Raw genomic sequence first — 25,526 nt, forward strand, 5'->3', positions numbered from 1 at the left:
TGGTAAGATATTTTTCCTCTTTGTTCAAATCAAATGGGGAGATTCAATTCGATGTAATTCTAAACACGGTTCCCCAGCGGGTCACTCCAGAGATGAATCAGATGTTATGTGCTGATTATTTAGATGATGAGATCAAAGATGCTTTATTTCAAATGGACCCTCATACGGCCCCGGGGCCTGATGGGTTACCCCTTTTCTTTTATAAAAAAAATTATAGGATATTGTTGGTTTAGATGTGGTTGCCACTGTTAAGTCCTTCTTATCTTCAAGCCGAATTCTCATGCAACTCAATTATACTATGGTTTCTCTTATTCCCAAGGTCCCAGAACCAATGAGCATGACTCAGCTTCGCCGTATTGCTCTGTGCAATGTTCTTTATAAGATTGGGGCTAAAGTTATTATTAATCGACTTAAGGGTATGATGGATTCTATTATCTCAACACAGCATGGTGCTTTTATCCCAAGACGCTCAATTTCTGATAATTCCCTTGTTGCTTCTGAGTTGGGTCACTATCTACACAATCTCCGCCGGGCTAAACGGGGTTTTTTAGCCTTGAAGCTTGATGTGAGCAAGGCATATGACCGTGTGGAGTGGTGCGTTCTTAAACAAATTATGCTGACACTTGGCTTTGATCTTCGGTGGACTGATTTGGTCATGACTTGTGTCAGTTCAGTTATGTACTCTTTTCTGGTTAATGGTGCTGCTACTAGGTATATTTCTCCCTCTCGAGGCCTTAGGCAAAGGGACCCTCTCTTCCCTTATTTATTCCTTCTTTGTGTTGAGGGTCTTACTAGTTTGATTGCCCGGAGTGTCCATTTGTCGTGAAGCGCCGAGTATAATGCAGCTACTATCTGTCGATGATAGTTTTTTGTTTATGAAAGCATCCTTTAAGGATTGTTGGTTTCTAAAACAAATCTTGCAGCTCTATAAGGTGGCGTCGGGACAATGCGTAAATTTTTGGAAGTGTGCGGTCTCTTTTTCACCTAATATTAGGTAAGATGTTTAGGATCAAATGATTGCTTATTTAGGTGTCAAAAGGGTGGATATGCAGGATCGGTATCTTGATCTCTCTATCGTTCTTTGGTGGAATCGCTCGGAAAAATTTTCCTATATTAAGGACCGTCTATGGAAGAAGTTGAAAGGCTGGAAAGCAAAATTACTCAGTGCACCTGGAAAGGAGATTCTTATCAAGGTTGTTGGCTAGTCTCTTCCAATTTACTTAATGAATTGCTTTCTTCTTCCAAAATCCTTTTGTGAGGATCTTCAGTGTATTCTATGTCGATTCTGGTGGGGTGATAGTGAAGACTTCCGTCATATTCACTGGATGTCTTGGGAGAACATGTGTCGTCCCAAAGAGGAAGAGGTCTTGGATTTCGGTCGTTGTATGATTTCAATCTTGCACTTTTTGCCAAACAAGGGTGGCGTTTGGTTCAAAATCCAAATTCATTGGCGTCTTGACTGTTGAAGGCCAAGTATTTTCCTCATAATTCTTTCTGGCAAGCGTCACTTGGCTTGTCCCCTTTTGTGTGTTGGAGGGGCATTATAGAAGGACGTTTAATTCTGGAAAATGGGTCTCGTTAATGGGTGGGTAATGGTAGCTCGATTAGGATATGGCACAATAGTTGGCTTCATTGTCCCCATCTTTTTCCACCTCTCATGCCTTCTCTTCCAGTTGATGGAGTGAATATGTTCAAGATTTGATTGTGGTAGAATCAGCATCGTGGAATTGTAACTTGATCATGCCTTATTTCCTCCTGATGAGGCTGCATTGATTCTAGCTATTCCATTGAGTTGCAGGCTTCCATCTGATAAGCTAATATAGCATTACGATACGAAAGGTTTGTTTTCTGTAAAGAGTGCCTATAAAATTACGTTTAATCGTCACTTTGAGGCTTCGTCCTCGCAACCTAACTCGAGAGGAGCATTGGTGTGGAAGGCTATATGGAAGGCGACTATACCTGGTAAAGCTAAGATGTGCAATTGGAGGGCTTGCTGGGAAATTTTGCTGACTCATGCGAATTTGGAAACCCGGGGGGTTGTTGTGGACAATATATGTCTCTTTTGTAGTTCATCTCCGGAGTCGGTGCTACACTTGTTTAAAGATTGTCCATTCGCTCGTGAGGTTTATGCTTACTCTCGTTTAAGGTTGGATTCTAGGCTCTCGGTTCAAGGGTCAATGTGTGATTGGTTGTCTCTTTGTGTGGATCATTTACCCAAAACCCAAGTGGACTTGCTGTTCATGACTATACAAGAAATTTGGCGTGCTAAGAACTTGCTGTTATGGGAGAATCAAAGAAGTAATCTGGCTCTAGTTTCTCACGTTGTTAAATTACAGATGGCAGAGTTTGTGAAAACTAAGTCTGGTATTTCTTCCTGCCCTCTCCAAGTCACGGTGAAGTCTTTCTGGGTGGATGAAAATTAACATTGATGGTTAGCTATGTTGGAGGTTTTTTTCGCAAAATTTCCCCTGCACTGAACCCTAATATGGTGGTAATGCTTGTTGTTCGTGAGGGTATCCATTGGGCTATGGATCGGAATTTGGCTCGAATAATTATGGAAAGTGATTCATTACAGGTGGTTCAGGCTATTGGCAATCATGTCCAGGGATCTTCACTTTTGGATCTTATGGTGGAGGATATCCATGCTCTTTTGAGGGTCTTTATGGATTCTAAGGTTTGTTATGTACGTTGCACTGCTAATGTTGCAGCACATGGTATGGCCAAGTTGGCTGTTGTTTCTTGTCTTGATGTCTTTTGGTATAATAAGCCTTCAAATGAGATTTGGGAAGGCCCTATATAATGTTGTTTAATTTTTGCTTTCTCAATAAAACGCTATCGTTTCCCTTCAAAATAAAAAAAATAAAAAAATAAAAAAAAACCGATCTCTGATTTCAATTTGGAGCGCAAAGTTTATTTTTCTCTCTACAAACCCCAAACACAGAGACCAACAACAAATTCAACAATGCTGCACTGCTACACTGCCCATCCTAAGAAGATATTCTCTACGTAGAAGAGCTTCTCCACAACGCCTTCAGCCTCAAGCCATGGTTGTGCTCCCTAACATCCCAACCCAAAGTTCCATACAAAAGCGGTTTAGAATCTACGAGCGAGCCCTCAAGGCGCTGCCGAAATGCTACAAACTTTGGCACACTTGCCTCCGCGAATGGCTTGATCTCGTTCAAAACCTACCCATCACTTACTCGTAGCACCAAACCCTGAACTATACATTCGAAAGAGCAATTGCGACGATGCAAAAATTTCCTAGGATTTGATTTTGTATCTGCAAATACCTGACGGACCAGAAATTACTCACTTAGACTCGCCAGACGTTTGATTTGTTGGCTATCCCACATCAGTGGGGGAAACCAACAATGATGACTTTAAATATGATTACCTCACTCTAACTAATACCGAGGTTTTTTGTGATAAAACTTCACACCTGACGGATTGGACACGTGGTAATTAGGGGTGGAAAAAATTCCCGAAAATCCCAAACCGAATCGAAAAAATCCCGATCCCAAACCAAAATACCCGAAATTTTTGGGATGCTATCCCGAACCGATCCCGAAATTTTGGTACGGGATTTGGGATTGACTTCTCAATATTTCGGGAATCCCATACCAAACCGAAATTATATATTATTAATTAATATATATATTTATACGTATATATTATATATTATTCTTTTATAATTGATGCTAGTAGTTTCTAATTCATGCTCTGCAAACTGGAATGCCTTGCACCTTGCATATTTTTCATGTTCTGTTTGATATTCATTTGGATTTTATTATTGCTGCTGTCATGGTTGATGATTTCAGAAGGTTTGATTCTTTTGTCTCTCAACAGATTGCCAAAAGGGTTTAATTAATTTGAATTTTGACTATGATAAAAACAATCAAGCATGCCAATATTTGATTAAATGGTAGTGTGAATGAAATGGCATTCCTAGTTCATGAATGTATTCTTAAATTATATATTTGAAGAATAATTCATAATTTCATATTTTAATTTGGGATTCCCGATTTGTCCCAAAATCTCGAAAATATTTCGGGATTCCCGAAAATTTGGTTTGGGATTGGTCTTCAAATTCCCGTCCCAAAAGATTTCGATTTGGGATTTGGGATACTACTTTCGGTTCGGTATCCCATACCGAACCACCCCTAGTGGTAATTGCCAAGTTGGGACAGTATTGGTGTTGTTAGAGCGGGTCCTCTAGGCCCGTCAATCTAAATATTCCAACATGATTAGGCCCTCCGTTCTCTTCTCGTGACACAACATGACTGCGTCTGGGAACTTTACCTCCCTTTTGTTGGTCAAAAGGGTGTCCCAATCGAGATAGCCATTAAGGTTTATTCTAGGGGTAAATTACGATTTGACGCCTGAAATGCCACCCCAGTTGAAATTGACCCCTTGAACTATTTAAAATCAATCAATTAACCCTATGAACTATTTAAAATCAGTCAATTAACCCCTTGTCGTTATATTGCGAAATCAATTTCGTCAAATTCAAGGGCAAATTAGTTATTTTATCATCAATTGTTACTTGTCAGCTATAACCACTAATAAAATTTTGACACATGGACACAAAATAATTCAAAAACATATAGCATAATGAGAAAACATAAAAAAAAATTAAAAAAAAAAAACTAAGGGTTTACATGATGGACCATCCCCCATTGTCATTATACATTATTTTGTTTTCAAATGTCATAAGTTCATTGGTGGTTATAGTTGACAAATAAGAATTGATGAAGGAAAGACTAATTTTCTTTTGAATTTGACGAAATAGTGGATGGAATCTACCGAAAATGAGTCAATTGGCTGATTTCAAATAGTTCAGATGGTTAATTTACTAAAAACATAGTTCAGGGGGTTAATTTCAAATAGTTCAAGGGGTCAAACGGCCGTTTACCCTTACTCCAGTATGTGAAATTTGACCCTACCCATGTTGATGGCAATAGGCAGCTGGGAAGCTTTCTGTAGTGTTGAATGATGATCAGTTTAATTCGGTGAAAGGGACAACGAAACAAGGGTTGTGATTGGAATTGTGTGATTTGCTTGTTAAGCACGTTAACGAGGTTTCAGGGTTCGATGTGGATGCTTTAATTAGGGTTGGGATTAGGAAATTTAGGGATGAAGCGGGTCGGTTATAGACCTCGCTCGCGAAGTATTACGTTAGGAAGAATATGCAGGAGAAGGTGAGAGATATATTTGAGGAGGGTATGGCTAGTGTGGTAACAGTGAGAGATTTTGGTGTAATTTTCAATTCCTATGCGGAGTTTGAAGATAGCATGATTTCCCATACGAAGGAGGATGTGGATTTCATTGATGAAGAGAACGAAGAGAAAGGAGAAGAAAAAGTTGTTCACTGTGATACAATTTCATCTATTGCTGAATTTGGTAAGTACTTGATGGGTTTTGGGTTCAGGAAGATAAGGATTTAGATTTGAGGCTGGCTCAATTGGAAAATAATCATGGATAGAATACCTGTATTGCCAAACAACGTTGCTTTACTTCAAAATCCGCATAATGTAGAGCAGTGGAACCGAAGAGTGAAGCTCTTCGAGGGGAATCCTCAGAGGCAGATACTTACTTACAATGAGGTTGTGAGGACAGTTGGTCTAATGAAAGCAGTTGGGAAGCCTCGTACTTTGTGGGTTGCTTTAGCTAAAGATGTATAAGAACCATAGGGATATTGCAATTGAGGCATAAGAATTCCAAACAAGCTTTGGAACTGATGAGGAGGGCAACGGCAGAGCCATCGCGTGAGGTCAAACGAAAAGTGGCTGCTGATGGCCGAATGAACCAGTTCAGATGCAACTACACAAATCCTTGAGAGTTTGGACTTTTTATGTGTACTTGGAGGAGATTCTGGGCACATTAGAGTCCACTCGGGCAGTTTGTGGGAGGATATTGGATTTGAAAGTAGAACACCGCTAATCATAATCAATTATGCATTGCTTCTGGAAAATCACAAGTATTTTGAAGATTCGTTCAAGGTATATGAAAGAGGTACCAAATTATTTAAGTACCCACGTGCCAAAGACATATGGGTTACATATCTCTCTAAATTTGTGCAGAGATATGGGAAGACAAAATTGGAACGAGCATGAGGGATATTTGAGGATGTTATTAAAGAAGCCCATGCTGATGCGAAGAAACCTTTGTATCTTCAGTTTGCAAAGTTGGAGGAGGATTATGGTCGACCAAGGTGGGTTATAGAGATTTATGATGAAGCAACGAAGACAGTTCCATACCCTGAGAAATTAAGCGTCTATGAAGTCTATATAGCATGGACAGTTGAGATGGAGGGCAACCACAAAACAAGGGAGATATATAATAAAGCAATAGAATCAGGTCTTCCAGAAGAAGTATTGAAGACGATGCGTTTGAAGTTAATTGTGCTTGAGATGAACCATGGACAAATTGATCGTGCTCGTTCAATAATGAATATGCATTGCAGTTTTCATATCCACGATCTGATGAGGATTTCTGGAACAAATGGCACCAGTTTGAGGCGCAACATGGAAACAGAGATACCTACCAAAATATGCTTCGAATTAAAAGAAGTGTCTCTGCAAGCAAGACACAGTTGCCATATCCTATTGTCTACGGATATTTGGCTAACAAGAGAAGAGACCGAAAAGCACGGGGGTGAAAATGTTGCTAGCGTTACTAAATATAAAGACGTTGATGGCCTTCCGGGTGCCCTTGAGAGGATAAAAAGGCAAAAGATAGGCTTGAATGGAATTTAGATATTTGGTTTGAACTTTGAAGCAACATGCAGTTTAATTTTGTTATCATGATGTCTGAACTAGACTATATATATACATTGTCTATTTATGAAGTACTTGTCCTAAAATGTATGCCATTTTGTTCTTCTTGGAATTATGCTGCAATTTTTTAATGATGAAATGGCTTCTCAAGTTAGCTTTTAACCTATACAATCCAACCTTTGCATGACTACATTGAGGAGAGATTGAGTTCGCTTCACATTCTGGAAAAGTCGGTGTGGAGGACGACATTAATTTATTTCCGCCCGTAAATAAAACAATCTCATCCAGACATTTTAACTCTCCCGCAGCTTTTTGGCAGTCAAAATTCAATTTATGCATCCGAAAACAAATTGTTCCTCGACTATATAATCAAACCTAGCTTTCACTACCAGAAATTACCATTTGCTAGACCAAATTTTTGCCCAACGAACCACATTTTGTCGGTTTAAGTGACTTTACCGGACAAAAAAATATGGTGGTCGAGCAAACCTAGTCAACATTTAGGGTTTTGATAGTCTTTGTGTGACGAAGAAATTTCGTAGGGTAAGGTAATATTCATCGGACAACGTTTTGGCAACATAGGTAAAAATTGGTGCGTATGGTGTTAGAATTGCCCAACAAAATTAGAGTTCATCAAGTTAATGTACTTTGCCCGACCTTTGTCGAGCGAACTTTGTTAACCGTTGGGCAAAGGCTTACAAGACCTGTTAAAAAAAAAAAAAAAAAAAAAAAAAAAAACCACTGACCCAATTGTTGCTCGACGAACTCTTTCGTTGGGCAAAACCTTACTCATTAAAAAGGTTTGTGTCTTGTCTATCCTTCTCTTTTTTTTTTTCTTCTTCTTCCCCCACACCACTACTCTTGACACGTCCCGATCCCAATGTTTGAAGGACAATAGGATGGCCGCGTGCTGGCCGACACTTGAGGGTAACACAAGCCATTTATGAATGCATATGCTAAAAACATGTAAAACATACATAAAAATTTCGCGCATAACTACACAATGTAATATTCAAATACAACCTTTACAAAATAATATAATAATATTCAACTGCCAACAAAATAATGGTGATGATGCATGACATGTTTAGAGCATACTACTAAATAAGATTACAAAGAAAGGGGTCGTACACCGAGATGACTCAAAGATACCGATGCGGGAGTACCATGACGTTGTGATTGTACGCCTCGATTCTAAGTCCTAAGGAACATGAGTGTACCAAGTTTATATATATGTAATACTAAAACAGTTATTCATCAATGTACTAACCCCCAAAGTTTATGAAAACTCAACAGCATAATACATAATAGGTTTTCTGAAAACCATAGCGGGTCATAAAACCTTTCATAAAACATATATCATATAAAGTGGGCTTAGTACTGGTATCAAAATAGCTCAAAGGCTACTTCACTTGTAGGCCCTACATCACCCGACTGAAGCCATATAAGGATATCAATCGCCCGTAGGCAGGACTAAATCTTCATTCACCTGAAGGCAGTATCATTCGTCCGTTGATAAATCCTATGAGTAACCACTAAATAAGCACATAAAATATGAACATAATACTTCCAAAATATATGTATATATCTCAACGGAGCTCAATAGCTCAAACATCATATCTTAAATCATATTCATGAATATCTCGATAAACATAAATCCAGTGAAGCATGGTATTTCATAAAGCGTAAAACCAATTTACTCATAAACGTTTCATAAAACGTAGCCATTAAATCATGATTTTCATGTATGCATTTAAAATAGTAAAATCATGCATTGTGAAAGGGGTCCACTCACAGATAATCCGCCACCGAAGAGCCGTTCGAACTAGGGAGGACGGAAACGCCACTAACAAACACACCTTAGCACATAAAGGGACCAATTATTAGAACTTTACTCAAACGATTGAATTTCGGAAAACGGACGTCAGAATCAGATTCAGGACGTCAAAATTAGTCTAGGAGGGTTCCCGGTTGAAACTCGAAAAAGTCAACCCAAAAGTCAACGTTAAAGGGTCAACGGTCATAAGTCAACGGTTAGGTCAACGGTCAAGGCTGGCAAGCAGTCAATGGCCAACTTAGCCAAGCCAAGCCGAGCCAAGGTGCCGGAGCTCACTGGAAACTGGGTATTTGGCTGGAAGTTTGGACAATTTTCAAAGTTTCTTAACTCACTTATTTCTTAACCAAATTCGATCCATAATATATCAAAACGAAGCTAGGAAAGCGTAGAACAAGATAGCCCAGCGGTTGCATGAGATAGCTGGAAAATGGCCTGAAAAGTGACCGGTTCGCGGGAAAACTGGGAAACTTGCCGGAAACAGGGTAAACTTTACAAGATTCATAACTTCTTCAATACTCAACGAAATCAAGCGATTCAAAAATGACAATCATACTTCTCGATGAGATGAAAAGAATGGTATCTTCCACAATGGCCAATTTGCCGTGGTTTGACCGAAAAATGCCTCGAAAGTGGCGGTCCTCGCTGAAAAATTGGGGAAGCTTTCCCTGTGAGATTCCTACGTCCAAACATCACCAAAACTTCTCAAAAGTACATCCAAACATACACCAAGACACGATCTACAACTTTTGGATGAGGTTCAAGGCTTACCTTCATCGTTCAACGTGAAAACTCATCGAACAACTTGGTGAACAGTGCAATTGCACTGTGCTGCGATGGATGAGGTGTTTAGAAGGTTCCTTGTTCATTCTGAGTTCGTGGTTTCAACCAAGAAGGAGGTGGTGGTGGTGGTGGTGTCGTTGATGTTGTTGTAGGTGTAGTACCCTCGAGGAGGTTAGTTTTTTAGAGGGGAAAGGGAGGGGCAAAATGTGAGGGAGAGAGTTTGAGAAAGTGAGAGTGTTTATAGAGAAAGGGATAGCTTGATATTTTCAGAAAAGGGGATGGGACTCACTGGTACAAGGGGAAACATGTGGGCCCTAGTGGCTCACAAAGCAATGTCACTAAAGACGAAACACAAATTATCCAAAAAACGTTCAATGATTCGATATGTAAAATCTTCGTTATAACTCCAAATTCGACTCCATTCGCACCTATGCATTTGTGGCGATGAGTACGATATGAATGAACTAAGGAAAATAGTAATATGTGTCACAATGAGACGGTCAACGTAAGTCAACTCAAGGGTAATTTGGTAATTTTATAAGTCCGACAATATGACAATACAACAAATTAAGGACAAGGTTTCACAATCTACCCCCTTCAGAGAATTTGGACCTCGAAATTTACAACCTCAAATAAACAAGTACAGATACTGGCTCCTCCTCAGTTCTTCCATTTCCCACGTCGCTTCCTCGACTATGTGGTTCCTCCACAACACCTTTACCAACGGGATGACCTTGATTCTCAATGATTTATCATGTCGGTCGATAATCGCCACTGGATCCCACATAGCTAATTTTTTATCTCACTTCACATATACAACCTACTTGCCTACTTGCTTAGTGAACTCAACTAATAAGCCATCGATATTACAGTCTGCTGCCCGCAATATCGAGAACACATTGTTGTCTCAATAAACAAGTAGTAAGTTTCCAAGGGTGCAAAATTACCATTTTGTCCAACTCTAAGGTGACTTCATCTGAAGCACACAGTTTCCCTCATCATAATTTCGATCTTTCGAATACCAGTTCACAATACTCTTCTATCTAAGAAGTGTTGCCTATAGAATCTCTCATACTATGTCTCAAATAGTGCCATACCTAAACCGAAAATAATAAATGTCGTCATAAACAACTTCAATGGAGGTCGGTGCAAATTCTAATTATGCTGAAACCACAAAATGAATGAACACAACACATCTTCCAGGTCTAGATAGCTTGTTTAGACTATCCGATAATCTGAGAACGAATTGCAATACTGGACAATAATGACGGCACACCAGACTTAGAAGTGGAACACACATCACAACACGGTACAATAGTGACGGCACACTCCAAAAAAAACAAACAATGTGATTCACAAAGCCTAAGCGAGTTGATTCATGAAAAATTTCCCTCGGATTCAGCGAAAAGGCTAAAACAACACTCAAGAATTTAAGGATCAAAATAACTCCATCAAATCTAGAGTACAAGATAGCTGGATTGAATGCGTAACTTTGATGCAAGAATACGTGTAAGTACCTAACTTGATTTTATGGTAAGTTGATAGGAGCATATTTATGCGACTTTGTTAGCCTATTTTCTTATATATAGTGAGTTAGTTTCTATTTATTATAGTGATTTAAGCTATTTTCGTGTGTTTGTAGGTTCAATTGGCTAAAGTGGCAAGAAAAGGCAATTTGGAGCATTTTAGAGTATTTTTGGGCTTGGAATGGATAACACATTCATGGAGCAAGATGGATGGACGAATTTGAAGTTCAAGAAGGGCTAAGAATATGCTAAAGAAGGAAACATGAGCCAAACTACCTTATTTTGCCTTAGCCAATCCTAATCCTTCACCACTTAAGTTCCAGCTGCTAGGGGGGTCCCTAATTATATTAGGACACCGAAATATATGATTCTAGAAGGCTTAATCCTAATTCTACTAGGGTGCCGCACCTTTTCCTTCTAAAAGACCTTTCCTTGCCGTGCACTCCCTTTCCCTTTCCCTCGAGGATCCTGCCGCATCTTCTTTCCCTTTTCCATCTTGGATTCCGATTTTAATTAGCCTTTTTCCTTGTGGATTTGGAGTGCAAATCTTTCCCAAAATTTAATTAATGCCGTGTCCTTCTCCCTTTGAAATAAATATGTTTCTGTCGTACAAAAGGATAACCATTCATCCCTAACACTACACAATTCGTAAGATTCATCCATCATACACAGAAATCCCTTGTGCCGCAACCTTGCAAGGAGAAAGGAGGAGAGACCCTTGGAGCCGTGTCTACCATTCAAGTTTGGATTGTTGGAACATTCTTAGGTGTATTCTATCGTTTGTTTTCAATGTTTAATTTAAGTTATCTTTGTTTAAGTGCGAACATGAGGAGCTAAACTCGTTTTGGCTAGAGGAGAATTCAAAGCAATGAACATATATGTGATATGAATTGATTTCATCCAATTATTGTTTCGTAAAACATGAATGTGATTTACTTATCTGTTCGATTGATAACTTATTCTTGTATGTTGATTAAGGATGCATACTTAGTTTGCATGCATAAATTTGATGCTAAAATATAAGGGATTTTCACCTCATCGTTATGAACTTATATTTGCAAGTAATGGAGGTCGCTAGTCACGATCGTGTTAAGTAAATTCCTGGCAAGAGTATCATGCTTTTCATAATTACGAATGTCTTGTCAATGCTTATGATTTTCATAGAACTTAATGATCTTTGATATGTATCTCTATTATGTTGTGCATGTAGGGAGCTTGATAAGAATAATTTGATTGAATCGCTGAGTCCAATTCAATGAAATTAGAGAAATCTGAGATTTAATTTGTGCAGTTCATAATTAATTTGGGGCATTGTCATTCATGGTTTGTTGGAATAATAATTGGAAATCGATTTGTATGCATATGTGTCATGTGTGGAGAAGAACCCTCTAGCTAGCCTATCACCCATCAATTCACCCAAATTCGTATCAATTTACTTTGTTTCTGCAACTTGTTTGTTTAAGTTTTAAATTCGTCAAAACCAATCCCCCTTTTAATATTTCGTGTTTACTTAGTTAGAGCCTGTTCAAATTTGTTTCTTTTAGTGTTTTGAGTCAAAGTTAAGTTAAAAATTCGTCCAAAATCATCCTTAGTTTCTGTTTTGAGTCAATTTGCTTGTTTTGAGTCATTAGAGTCTAGTTTTCTATTTTTGACTCTAGTTTAGTGTTTTAGATATTAAAATTGAGTCGATTAGCATCCCTTTTAATCCCCGACCTATAACGATCCCTACTTGTTCATACTACAACTACATAAAAAGTATCACATCCCTGCCCGAGCCCCCACCACATCCCAGGCTCGACTCCACCGTAGCACGATATTGTCCGCTTTGGCCCCCGACCACGCCCTCACGATTTTGTTTCTGAGAACTCACACGAGAACTTCCCAGTGGGTCACCCATCTTAGGAATGCTCTCGCCTGAACTCGCTTAACTTCAGAGTTCTTACGGAACCCGAAACCAATGAGCTCCCAAAAGGCCTCATGCTAGGTAGAGATAGGAATATACATATAAGGCTTACAGGATCTTCACCCCTGGGTGATGTGGGATCTTACAATCCACCCCCTTTAGGAGCCCGACGTCTTCGTCGGCACACTTCCGGCCAGGGATTGGCTCTGATACCAAATTATCACATCCCTGCCCAAGCCCCCACCACATCCCGGGCTCGACTCCACCGTAGCTTGATATTGTCCGCTTTGGCTCCCGACCACGCCCTCACAGTTTTGTTTCTAGGAACTCACACGAGAACTTCCCAGTGGGTCACCCATCCTAGGAATACTCTTGCCCGAACTCGCTTAACTTTGGAGTTCCTACAGAACCCGAAGCCAGTGAGCTCCCAAAGGCCTCGTGCTAGGTAAAGATGGGAATATACATATAAGGCTTATAGGATCCTCACCCCTGGGTGATGTGGGATCTTACAAAAATGGTCTAAGTTTGTGTGCTATTTTATATCACAGCATAAGTAGAGATGGTTGAGCGCGAACTTGACTTGATTGGTAGTCTAAAGTAATCTGATAAGCAGGAACTTAGACTTTTCCTTATTCAAATGTTCAAGCATGACCCCAATCACCGTAGATAGGAACATTTCGAAGTGGTATGTTTAGAGCAAATTCCATATAGATATGACTCTGCCCGCCATTCCTAGGGAGTGCATGTCGTAGAGTAACTTCACTGTTTCAGACCTCCTACTCATACCACTAAGATATCTTTGTTTTACAATACTCATAAGTAGATACGACTCTGCCTGCCATTCCTAGGGAACGCATGTCATAGTGTATCAGTCTATTAATGAGCCATTCATCACTACAATTCGTCACTGCTAAGGCATAATCCAGACACGAATTTTGTGCTTCAAATACGATGTGACAATTCAAATAGAAAAAGGTTTACACAACTGTGTCAAAAGGCATTAAATCCTAAAACCATGACATCCAAATGATGTCAAGACCGACACACTACTACAATAATAAAAGATCCTAAGTATGCTCTGAACAACTCGGCTCCGATACAAATTTAACACGCTCGATCCTGGTATCCGAAGGACAACGGGATGGCCACGTGCTGGCTGACACCCGAGGGTGATGCAAGCCATTTATGAATGCATATGCTAAGAACATGTAAAACATACATAAAAATTTCGCACATAACTACACAATGTAATATTCAAATACAACCTTTACAAAATAATTATATTCAACTGCCAACCAAATAATGGGGATGACGCATGACATGTTCAGAGCATACTACTAATTAAGATTACAAAGAAAAGGGTCCTACACTGAGAGGACTCAAAGATAACAATGCGGGAGTGCCTTGATGCTGGGATTATGCACCTCGATTCTAAGTCCAGAGGGGGTGTAAAACAAAACATAAGTGGACCAAGTTTATATATATGTAATACTAAAATAGTTATTCATCAACATACTAACCCCCAAAGTTTATGAAAACTCAATAGCATAATATGTAATAAGTTTTCCGAACACCCTAGCGTGTCATGAAACCTTTCATAAAACATATATCATATAAAGTGGGCTTAGTAGTGGTATAAAAATCGCCTGAAGGCAGTATCCTTCACCCGTAAGCCTTACATTACCCGACTGAAGCCATATAAGGATATCAATTGGGCAGGACTAAATCTTCATTTGCCTGAAGGCTGTATCATTTGCCTATAGGCAGTATCATTCACCCGTAGGCAGTATCATTCATCCGTAGGCAGATCGTATGAGTAACCATTAAATAAGCACATCAAAACATAAACATATTACTTCCATAATATATGTATATATCTCAACAGAGCTCAATAGCTCAAACATCATATCTTAAATCATATTCATGAATATCTCGATAAGCATAAATTTAGTGAAGCATGGTATTTCATAAAGCGTAAAACCAATTTACTCACAAATGTTTCATAAAACATAACCATTAAATCATGATTTTCATGTATGTAATTCTAATAGTAAAATCATGCATTTTGGAAGGGATCCACTCACAGATATTTCGTCCCCGAAGAGCCATTCGAACTAGGGAGGACAAAAATGCCACTAACAAACGCACCTAAGCAAATAAAAGGACCAATTAATAAAAATTTACTCAAATGATTGAATTTGGGAAAATGGACAAAGAAATCGGATTTAGGACGTCTAATTAATCTCCCGGCCGAAACCCGAAAAGTCAACGTTGACTGGTCAATGGTCAATTATGAAAAGTCAACGGTCAGGTCAATGGTCCACGCTAATCAGAAGTCAACGGTTGATTCAGTCGAACCAAGCTGAGTCGAGTTGAGCTGAGCCAAGCTGTTGGAGCTCACCGGAAACTGGGTTTTGGGTTGGAAGTATAGGCAATTTTAAAAGCATCGTAACTCACTCATTTCTTAACCAAATTCGACCCATTATATATCAAAACAAAGCTAGCAAAGTTTAGAACAAGATTATACCTATTTGAAAGCCCAGTGGTTGCCAAAGATGGATGAAACATAGCTTGAAAGGTGAATGGTCCGCGGGAAAACTAGGAAACTCGTTGGAAACTGGGTAAACTTTACACGTTCATAACTTTTTCAATACTCAACAAAATCGAGTGATTCAAAAATGAAGATCATACTTCTCGATGAGATGAAGAGAATGGTACTTTGCACAATGGCTAACTCATCGTGGTTTAACCAGAAAAGACCTCAAAAGTGGCAGATGTTGCCAGAAAACTGGGGAAGCTTTCCTCGTGTGATTCCTACGTCCAAACATCACCAAAACTTCTCAAAACTACATCCAAACATACATCAAGACACAATCTACACTTTTGGACAAGGTTTGAGGCTTATCTTGGCCAGAGAACGTGAAAACTCATCGGCAAAACTCGGTGAACAATGCAACTCCACTGTGCAGTGATAGAGGAGGTGTTTTTTTTTTTGGGGGGGGGGGGGCGTTCCTTGTTCGTTTTGAGTCTGTGGTTTCAACCAAGGAGGAGGTGGTGGTGGTGATGTCGTTGATGTTGTTGTTGTTGTAGGTGTAGTACCCTCGGGGAGGGTAGTTTTTGAGATAGCAAGAAGAGGGCCGAGAGGTGAGGGATAAAGTTTAAGAGAGTGAGAGTGTTTATAGAGAGAGGGAGAGCCTGATATTTTCAAAAAATGGGGAGGGGGACTCACAGGTACAAGGGGAAACATGTGGGCCCTAGTGGCTCACAAAACAATGTCACTAAAGACGAAATACAAAATATCCGAAAAACGTTTGACATTTCGATACGTAAAATCTTTGTTATAACTCCAAATTCGACTTCATTCACGCCTATGCATTCGTGGCAATGAGTACGATACGAATGAACTAAGAAAAATTGTAATACGTGTCACAATGAGACGGTCAACAAAAGTCAACTCAAGGTTAATTCGGTAATTTCATAAGTCTGACAATACGACAATACAACAAATTAAGGATGGGGTTTCACAACTCTCAATACAAAACTCTCTCCGATACTCACACCCACCTCATCACCTATATCTCCTCTCATCTTTCAGTCTCGCAATTGATTTCAGGTCAGTTTTTTTTATTTGTTCAATTGTGTAAAATTAATTAGTTTTGTTTGTTGTAGGTTTGTGATTTGATTGCAATAAAATTAAAAGGTATGTATTTGTCTCTTAATTTATTTTTAGTAAGTTTAAATTTATTCAAAGGAAAACTAATAAAAAGTCCAAAAAAAGTTTAGTTTTAATGAAAAAAGACATATAAAGGTGTAGTGAATAGTACCGGGGAAAGGTAAAAATGTGGTTTTTCATTAAAAATGAACAGTACCGGTAGTGTATTGTTAAAACTTCCTTTATTCAATTGTGATACATATATCTGTGTGTGTGTGTGTTTGTTGAAATTGTTGGTTTTGTGAAAATTTGAGTTTGCGTGTTATTAAAACATATGTAGCTTAGGTGAATTTAATTTGCGTAGCATTAACCTAGAAAAATTGTTAAAATTTCATAACCATTTATATGAAGTTAATTGTGTTGATTTAATTTGTATAATATATTCCAAAAAAAACTAAGACCTGTTTGAAAGTCTTTTGGATGTGCGTGTATAGACACAATATGCGTCTTCACAACCTAACTGCTTCTTGAAATGTGCATTTCGAACAGTCCAGGAGTGCACTAATATGTGTTGAGGGGTTTGTGATTAACGTGGCTAAGTTTCAATCATGAAAATTCGGTTGTGTCCCTGTAACGTTCTTAGAGTGCATACTAGATATTTGTTCATAATACATACGTCGTGCACTTGGGGAACCCTAGGTTGATGCTACCAAATTTTTTATGATAAAAAATAGTTGCTTCAATCACAAACTGCAACATAGAAAGTGCACTTATGAATGAGATATGATCATTACCAGACGTATGAGGGGATGATCAATCGTATATCAATTTGTTGTGATGACTAAATTCTCTAAAAATAAGCACAATGGGATCACGAGTGGCCGAAGTAGCATACCTCGTCCTTTTGGTACGCTGGAAAGGTATGCTACGTAAGTCATCAAAGAAGGCTTCCCTGGGATCACTAGTTGCATAGCAAGCCTAAAGCATTTGATGGGAAAACAAAGTTTGTCCTAGACCAAGAGAATGATCTGGAGATGAGCTATTGCCTAAGTTGAATAGCCTCAAATTTAGAGAAGGACCGAGACTAGTAGAGAAGAGTGGCCGAAAATCAGAGACATTACTGATCCCAAGCATATTGAGAAGAATGCTTGCAACGATATGGTGGGAATAACTCTGCCTATCAAGGGAAAATTGAAGGACACCATGAATACTTGTATTCGCATGTAGGAAATGGGGATAAGGTATAACATGTGGCTAGAAATTAGTCAATTGTAAATACAATAAGGGATATGCCAATTATACTTACAAGTTGATTGGTAAGAGAAAAGGCAGGACTCTATGCTCACCTTCGCATTGGCCCTTATATTTGTGCTGAGTGGAACTTTGGGTAATTTTTTACTCTATATCGATGATTTTGGCTTTTATTTTTCCTATGTTTGTGCTGAGTGGAACTTTGGGTAATTTTTTTCTCTAGATCTATAATTTTTTTCACTGATTAAGTCAAATTATGCTGCTTTCATTTCATTTTGTGTCCATGGTCTAATTTTACTTGGATGATTTAATTCTATGTCATGATTTCTTTTGGGGTTTTTTCATTTTGTATTTTAAATATATTTAAGGTTGAAGAAGGAGTAAGCGATGGAATCTTGGATGCCGAAGAGAAGAAGCCTGGTATTATTTCTTCTTTCTTTTTGAGTGAGCATCTCTTTCTTTTCTTCTAATTTTGCGCTTCTTTCTTTTTGTTGTCGAATGTTTCAAAATTTCAACTCACATGTTTGTGTGCATTGTTGAAGAGTGTATTTTGTTATTAGTAGGCCATTATTATGTCTTTTTAGTAATTGTTTCTTTATTTTTTTCGTATTATTTTTCGCAAAACCTAATCGTCATAGCAAAGCTTTTCCACACAATGTTTTTTTAATGTGTTGCGAAATGGATGATGCAATAAAAAAAAATACGATGCAAGTACTTTGCACGCTATAATGGGTTTTCTTTTTGGCAGGTTTGTGTTTCTCATTCGCAATCATGATTCCATTATCATTTACATTTGCTTCTACATGATTTCTCATAAATTGGATATCATTGTGTTTATTGTATTTTAACTTTTTTAGCCAAGCAAATGATTTCATTGAACAATACATGCATCAATTAAATGCTGCCAATGTACGATGGCAAAAGCATTACAGTGCCTTCAAATGATCGCTTTCCTTTTTGTTTTTTTTATTTTTATTTTAATTTTTGACATATTACATTAGATTTTATTATAGTCTATTTGATGAAGTTCTCGACTGAGAGAAGCTACACTTGCATTATTGTTCAGGACTAGCAACTGTAAGGGTGCGTTTGTTGCATCGGACTATTTCGAACTGGACTAACTTCCGGGACTAAGCTAGACTGTCTTGGCTTGGACTAAGCTGGATAAGAATAATGAAGTGTTTGGTGTACTATCGGACTAAATCACAGACTAAAATATTTTACTATTATTAATACACTTTTTTATCTTAAAAAAAATAAACAAATTACACCTATTTTTATTTGACTCTCTCTCCCCTGTCTCTTTTTTTTGCTTTGTTCATTTGCTCTGGTTCTTCACGCCCAGATTTGCTAAACTCAAACCAGAAAAAATAAAACCCATATCTTCTCTTCTTTTCATTTACTTTCTCTTGAATTCAAACCCATATTTATCTTCTTTTAATTTACTTTTCTCTTCAAATCAAACCCATAAAAATCCCCATTTTTTTTTTTCAATTTGCAGAGGCTTCATCGATCATCGGATCTGCAAATCGACGAACTTGAGCTCCATTTGGTCCAAAGGGTTGAGCTTTGGCTCCTCCCTGGAACTGAAAACAACCCATTTCTTGAGCCTTAGAGGGAAATTTTGGGTTGTGCAAGAAAGTGAAGGAAGAAGACGAGTGCGAGTGAGAAAGAAGGGGGTAGTGTTGGTGGTGAGGCAGAGAGAAAACCGTCCATTTCTAGAAAGAGAAGGGAACAGCCAAGCTCATCAGACAAAGATCTGGGTTCTGGGCTTTGGGTTCTCCGCGATTCGAACGAGCAGACGAAGAACTGGCAATTCTGGGTTCTCCACAATTCGAAACGAGATAACTTGATTCTGGATTCTAGGTTCTCTGCAGTTCTGGGTTGGTGGGTGTAGGTGATGTTGGCGAAGCGAGCAGGCGAGGTCTTAGCAATCCCATGGTATTTGGGGGGTCTCGCTAAGACCTCCTAGTGACGGATATAGTCCACGCGAGTCCGGTTTTATCCCATTAAACTTAGTCCGTGTAAGTAACAAACACAGGACTGCACTAATGTGTAGTCCAATCCAGTCCAGTGAGGGTTAAGGAGCCCAAACAAACGCACCCTAATAGTATAGTGGCAGATTCTCTTATTTACATCTGAATTTGAACAATTTATTGTATCATATAGGAAAGATGAAAAGGGAATATTACATGATATTGAAGAAAGCCTTGCAAAGCATCTGCCTACTTAATTCAGATACACATCTTTGGTTATTGTTTGGGTTAGGTGTTCTTATTGTGTATAAAATGACAATGTCTGTAAAAATTGAACCTTTGGCTTATTTTTATACAAAAATTAAATTTTTCAATCTGCTTTTTCATGTTGTGGGATGAGTGTTTTGTAAAAACTTGACCTTTTGCTCATATATGTGTAAACTTGAGGATCTGGAGTTGTTTTCTATGTTGTTTATGAATTTTAGGTGACTAAATTGATGGTTTCGTTTATTAAGTTAAGTTCTTATAAAGTAGATTTTTCCTTCGTATTGGAAAAGTGCCTAGCTGAGATTATTTTGAACTTCCCGTTCATTACAATATTGTGATTTTGATAAGAGCTTTGTCTACATGTTTTTTTGTTGAGTAATGGTTTACTTGGTTAGAAGAAACTCTCTGAAATTATGTTAAAATCTATTTTGCGGATGAATCTAATTAGTTAAAATTGTCGAGTTTAAGTTATGTAAGAAATTTAATTGCAAAGTTGAGTCTTTTTTTCTGAGTTATGTTAATAATTCTACGTAAAATTTTTGTAAATTCATGGTTGGGTTTAAGTTATATTACAAAACATGGATCATTCAAGTCTCAGTACAACTAGATGTTTTTTTACTTGCACAAAATTTTTGTGCATAGAACTTTGTTTCTGCTTCTCTGGTTCTTTGTCCCGTGTGTTTTTCTCTTATTCATTTGGGTTATCTCAATGGATTGAAGATCAATGAAGGTTCTTTCCCATCATTTCAAGCGAGATTAGCTGGTGAGTGATATGCTCTTTGGACTGGTGCGGTATCATTGGTGCTCACTATGTACTACAGCTTTAGTAACGTTGGAATGTTTCAAGATTTATGACTTTGTGCTCTCTCTCTCTCTCTCTCTCTCTCTCTCTCTCTCTCTCTCATGTAGAGCCATTTTATGGTGCAATGTGTTTATACAATAGGGAGAGAAGAGAAAAATTGTGAGTGAGAATGTCACCCATTCGTGCGGATCTTCGATTCGGTGGGTGGGAATGTGATAGTGAGAGAAAGAAAGTACGATAATGTGAGTAAACTATACCCCTTACAAATATTAGTTTCGGTTCTCATGTCCAAGTTTTTCTTTCTACTTTGAATTTTGTTTGTATGTTATGTTTTCATGGAACTTGCACAAGTTTCAATTACGTTGTACTTGAATGTTTTGAACTCAAGTCCATGAGGATTTTTTTTTTTTTTTTTTTTTTTGTTGAAACCGTTGAATTTCGTTGTACTTGAATGATATAGATGTGGGGAATACATTTACATAAGGATTAATTTTAATCATTGAATTTTATTTCATTTTTCCTTGGAGCTTGAGTAACAAGATCATCAAATTCTTATGGTTGTTATATGTGAGAATAATTACAAATGCATAACAATATTGTTACACTTCTACTTTTCTTGGGTTTTTATACATTTTTTGTGTTTGCTTAGTCTTGCCTTTGAGTTGGATGCACTTCGTGTGACATGGATTATGATTTGTTTGAAAATATCTTTAGTGTGATGGTTTTGAGTTTAATGTGTTTTCCTAATAATGTTTTTCTCCCTCTCTGTAGTCCAGTCGTGCAGAAGAGGTTCCCATGCTGAGGAGGAAAACTGCTACATGTGGAGGATAGGTAACAGCTCAAGACACTTGGTACGAGGGTGCAAGTAAACTATACATATGCATTTGCAAAAAGTAAAAAGTAAAGGCGGGTTGGTTGTAACTTCTCCTTCTCGCCACAACAGAAAATACTTTTGAAATGCATTAAGTTGTTAATAAATTAAGCTTGAGCTATATTTTACTTATCAAGAATGGGTAAGTTTTAAATAGAAAAATTAAGTGCTTGTATCAGGTAAACTGTAAATTTAAGTTTTTTGGTAAATTAGATATATAGTTTAATTCGAAGAGTTGAGTTGACCTTTCCTTTTGTTAAATTATATAGTTTATTTGCTTCCCCTTTTTCCAATCCTTATATATCTGCTCAACTCTTGAGTCAATTATTTGCCTGTAGGAATGTTTAATTGCTTGATCAATGATGGTGATTCAATTTGAAGAAGAAATAGGACTTTTGTTCAATAGGGATTTGAAATAGGGATTGGCCTGTCTCACATGAGTAAGATGTCACAATTGTTCATTGGTTCTTAGGTGCTACAACATATTTTTAGTTGCTTTGTGTGGAAACTATTCATGCATGTTGCGACTAATACATTCAAATCCCCGCAGCAAAGTACGGGCACATTTTCTAATTGCACCAAAAGGCTGAGTGCGAGAAAATGTCAAACACTTGTTATGTATATATCAAAGAAACTAGAAGAAGAACTGAGATTGCAAATGTCAATTCAGAACACCACAAAACCCTAGATTGTGGAGAAGAGGAAATCGAGTCGATCAAACCTTCAATTGTCGATCGCAGAGGTAGTCAAAGTAAGAATCTTGAGTAGCGGAAGCAGGAAAGGAATGAAGATCAAGCGCGAGCAATGGCAATTGATACCATGTCAATCTACATAAATTTATGGTTAGAGAGAGAAAGAAGGAGAGAGAGAATATCAGAGAGAAAGGGGGGAGAGAGAGAGAGATCCTTAAGCTTTCTTGTATTAATTTCTTGATGATTAAGAAAGTACATTGACTTGGTATATCAAGGACGGAGCTAGTGTAGGCCTAGGGGCAGATGCCCCCACTCATTCAAAAAAAATGTATGGTTGCGTTCCAGTTCTCAAGAACCAGCCCTAAACTAGTCTACCATTTTGGATCCCAAATGCCCTACCTGATGATAATTTAATTAACAATTAATTTAATTGTGCCTCCTTGTTTTTCTAACCCTAGGTCGTTAATGCACACAAAACTCATCCCACCACGTACAGCAAAGCAATTCCAGTCCTCAACTTCTCCAAATTTTCCCTCCCCTTTCATTCAACCAAAACTCAATTGAATTTGGAGTGTTACAGATAGTTGGAGTTCAAGTAATCAATTATCAAAATTCAACACAAGAATTTTACTCCACAATGTATTTTATATGACGTTACTTCATTAATTTGTTTTTGGCATTTCAATTTAGAATTTAGCTTTCTAATTTAGAGATCAATGGATGAATGATAAAATGATTATTTTTATAGAAAGAGATTTAATGGTATTGGTAATGATATTGTTATGCAACGCTTTCAAAACATGAAAATGATTCGAGGAATATTGTAATATGTTGTATGAAAAACTTTATGGATTAATATATTAGTATTTTGTTCAATAAATTCTTGAGATTTTTAATTGTGACTTTGTTGTTTGAGGATGCCTCCGCTCATACAAATCTCTGTCTTCATCCCTGCTTGGTATTTATACAATTCATAACACTTCTAACAAACTAACTACCTCTCTAAGATTGTGACACTTGTCACAATCTTATTGTTACAACATATCTCTATCGTACTTGAGGCCACAAAATGTCAAAAACGCTTCAGCTTGAGTGAATTCATTTGATTTTAACAATGCTGGTTTGCCATTGATGGCCACGATATTGCATCATCTGGAACTTTATCAGCTTTTGGCGTTTAACTTTCTCTGAAGGGATCTTGTTTAGGAGCCATTGATTTGCTTTTCCTTTTGATAGTTTCATTACCTGCAAGGGTTAGAATGTCCAAAACCATCTCACTCAACTTACGAAACACTATTAATAGCTTAATCATGATTTAAAAACGGAGCATATGGATTACAGTTTCACAAAATTTTACCTGCCCAGCAAAATAACCTTGCAGTTTAGTTTTTCCGCCACGACATTGTTCCAGCTGCTTTCGATTCTCCGACACCACCTTTTCTACCATTTTTTCAATCTCAGCCAGTAGCTAGGATCTACTATCTGTTACAAACCCAAGTCACTAGAGGACCCTTAATTTGTTACGAAGTTCTATACAATATTATCATCATAAGATGATATTATTTCACTGTTTGATTGGCTGTTAAATTTTATAATACATCACCTAACAAAAGTACTCTCTAGTTGGAAACTAAGTCGACAAATTAGTAGGATCCATCAGTTATTTTAGGTTGGGATGAATTATATATTGTATTTGAATCTCCACTGTTATCCCAACTTTAACTCATCACATTAAGTAGGGGCACATAAACAAATCAAAATAATGTCTTTTGACGTCTGAAACTCGAAAACATCTGCGAAACATCCCAAAAATAAGATGCAAAACCACCAATTTTAACAATCTGGTAAGCTGGAAATAATCCAGAGTCTAGACGACACTATGTTATTTTTAGAAATATTGTGGTGATAGGTGTTGAAGTTGACACAAAAAAAGGAATGAATGCTATATTAGGCTAAGGCACAGGATGGTTGAGAAGGTGCTCAACTTCTGCACATTTTAAATCTATCACAGGATCAGAGAATCAGATAAAACTACTGAACGTCGCATATAGCGGCAATTATAGTTTAAAAGTGGGGACACAATTTTAATCGGACCAAAACAATAGATAATTATAAGAAAGAATCACATCTCACACATCTGACCATATAAAAATAACAAGCCTGGTAATTATAAAGTGAACTTGCCTGAACTAAATAGATAATTATAAGTGTGGTTTAGTTGTTATACATAAACCGGAAGGAAGTCATGTTGTTCAAGTGTCATTAATTAGTTATTATATTGGATAAAAGATATCCGACACATTATTTAGTTAGTGTCGGATAACAATGAAATCATGTCGGTTATATCCGACATAAATTCCTAGCGGATATTTAGTGTCAGATAACAATGAAATATTGTCGGTTATAACCGCCACTATTTTTGAATTCTTTTTTTAAAATATTTTTAACATATCCTGGTGGTTTTTAAGTTAATGATGGCGGTTATAACCAACAGAAATTGACTATTTTATTATTTTAAAACGTTATATTGATTAATCCTTCATTGTACTATTAAGTACATTTAATAGTTTGGTAGGTATCCATTTATTATGATGTTTAATCCTTCAATGTACTATTAAGTACATTTAATACATTAAGCTTGCTTTGAGTTTGGTGCATTTAACTCAAATTTCAATTATATATGATCTTTGTCGCCCATTTAGCTCACACAAAGTTTTGTGTTGTTTGTATTATGTGCTTTTTTACTTAATTATGTACCATAATATTTGCTTTAACTTGGGCTACACATTTAATCAAGATGAGCTTTTGTAATGTTTTGTTTGTAAATTAATGAATTGTGATTTGGTTCGAAGAGGACTTACATGACACAAGTATACTGTAAAGATGGCATCATGTAGCAAAGAAATACAGATTTGTGTAACCTTTTGCCCACATATTCTTATTTAATTGGCACAGGACGCCATGGTGTACCTATGTCATTCCCCTAGTTCAAATAGTTTTTGCTTAGTTTAGCAGATGTGTCCTACTATTAAACATTGTGTTATGCCACTACTACAATATTAGCTTTAGGTGTCGGATAATGGTGACGGTTTAATAAGCCATTATGTCGGATAAAATATATCTAACACATCATTCAGTTAGTGTCGGATAACAATGCAATCATGTCGGTTATATCCGACATAAATTTAGTTAG

The 25,526-nt window shown here is 37.5% G+C and overlaps 1 pseudogene; it reads left to right on the top strand.

Annotated features, from left to right (window-relative positions):
- The first annotated feature begins 298 nt into the window (after window positions 1-298).
- Window positions 299-6,658, top strand: LOC137732769 (uncharacterized; annotated as a pseudogene).
- The last annotated feature ends 18,868 nt before the right edge of the window (window positions 6,659-25,526 follow it).

This window comes from Pyrus communis, chromosome 16 (genome assembly GCF_041283825.1).
Source record: "Pyrus communis isolate YQ-2024b chromosome 16, ASM4128382v1, whole genome shotgun sequence".
Classification (NCBI taxonomy): Eukaryota; Viridiplantae; Streptophyta; class Magnoliopsida; order Rosales; family Rosaceae; genus Pyrus; species Pyrus communis.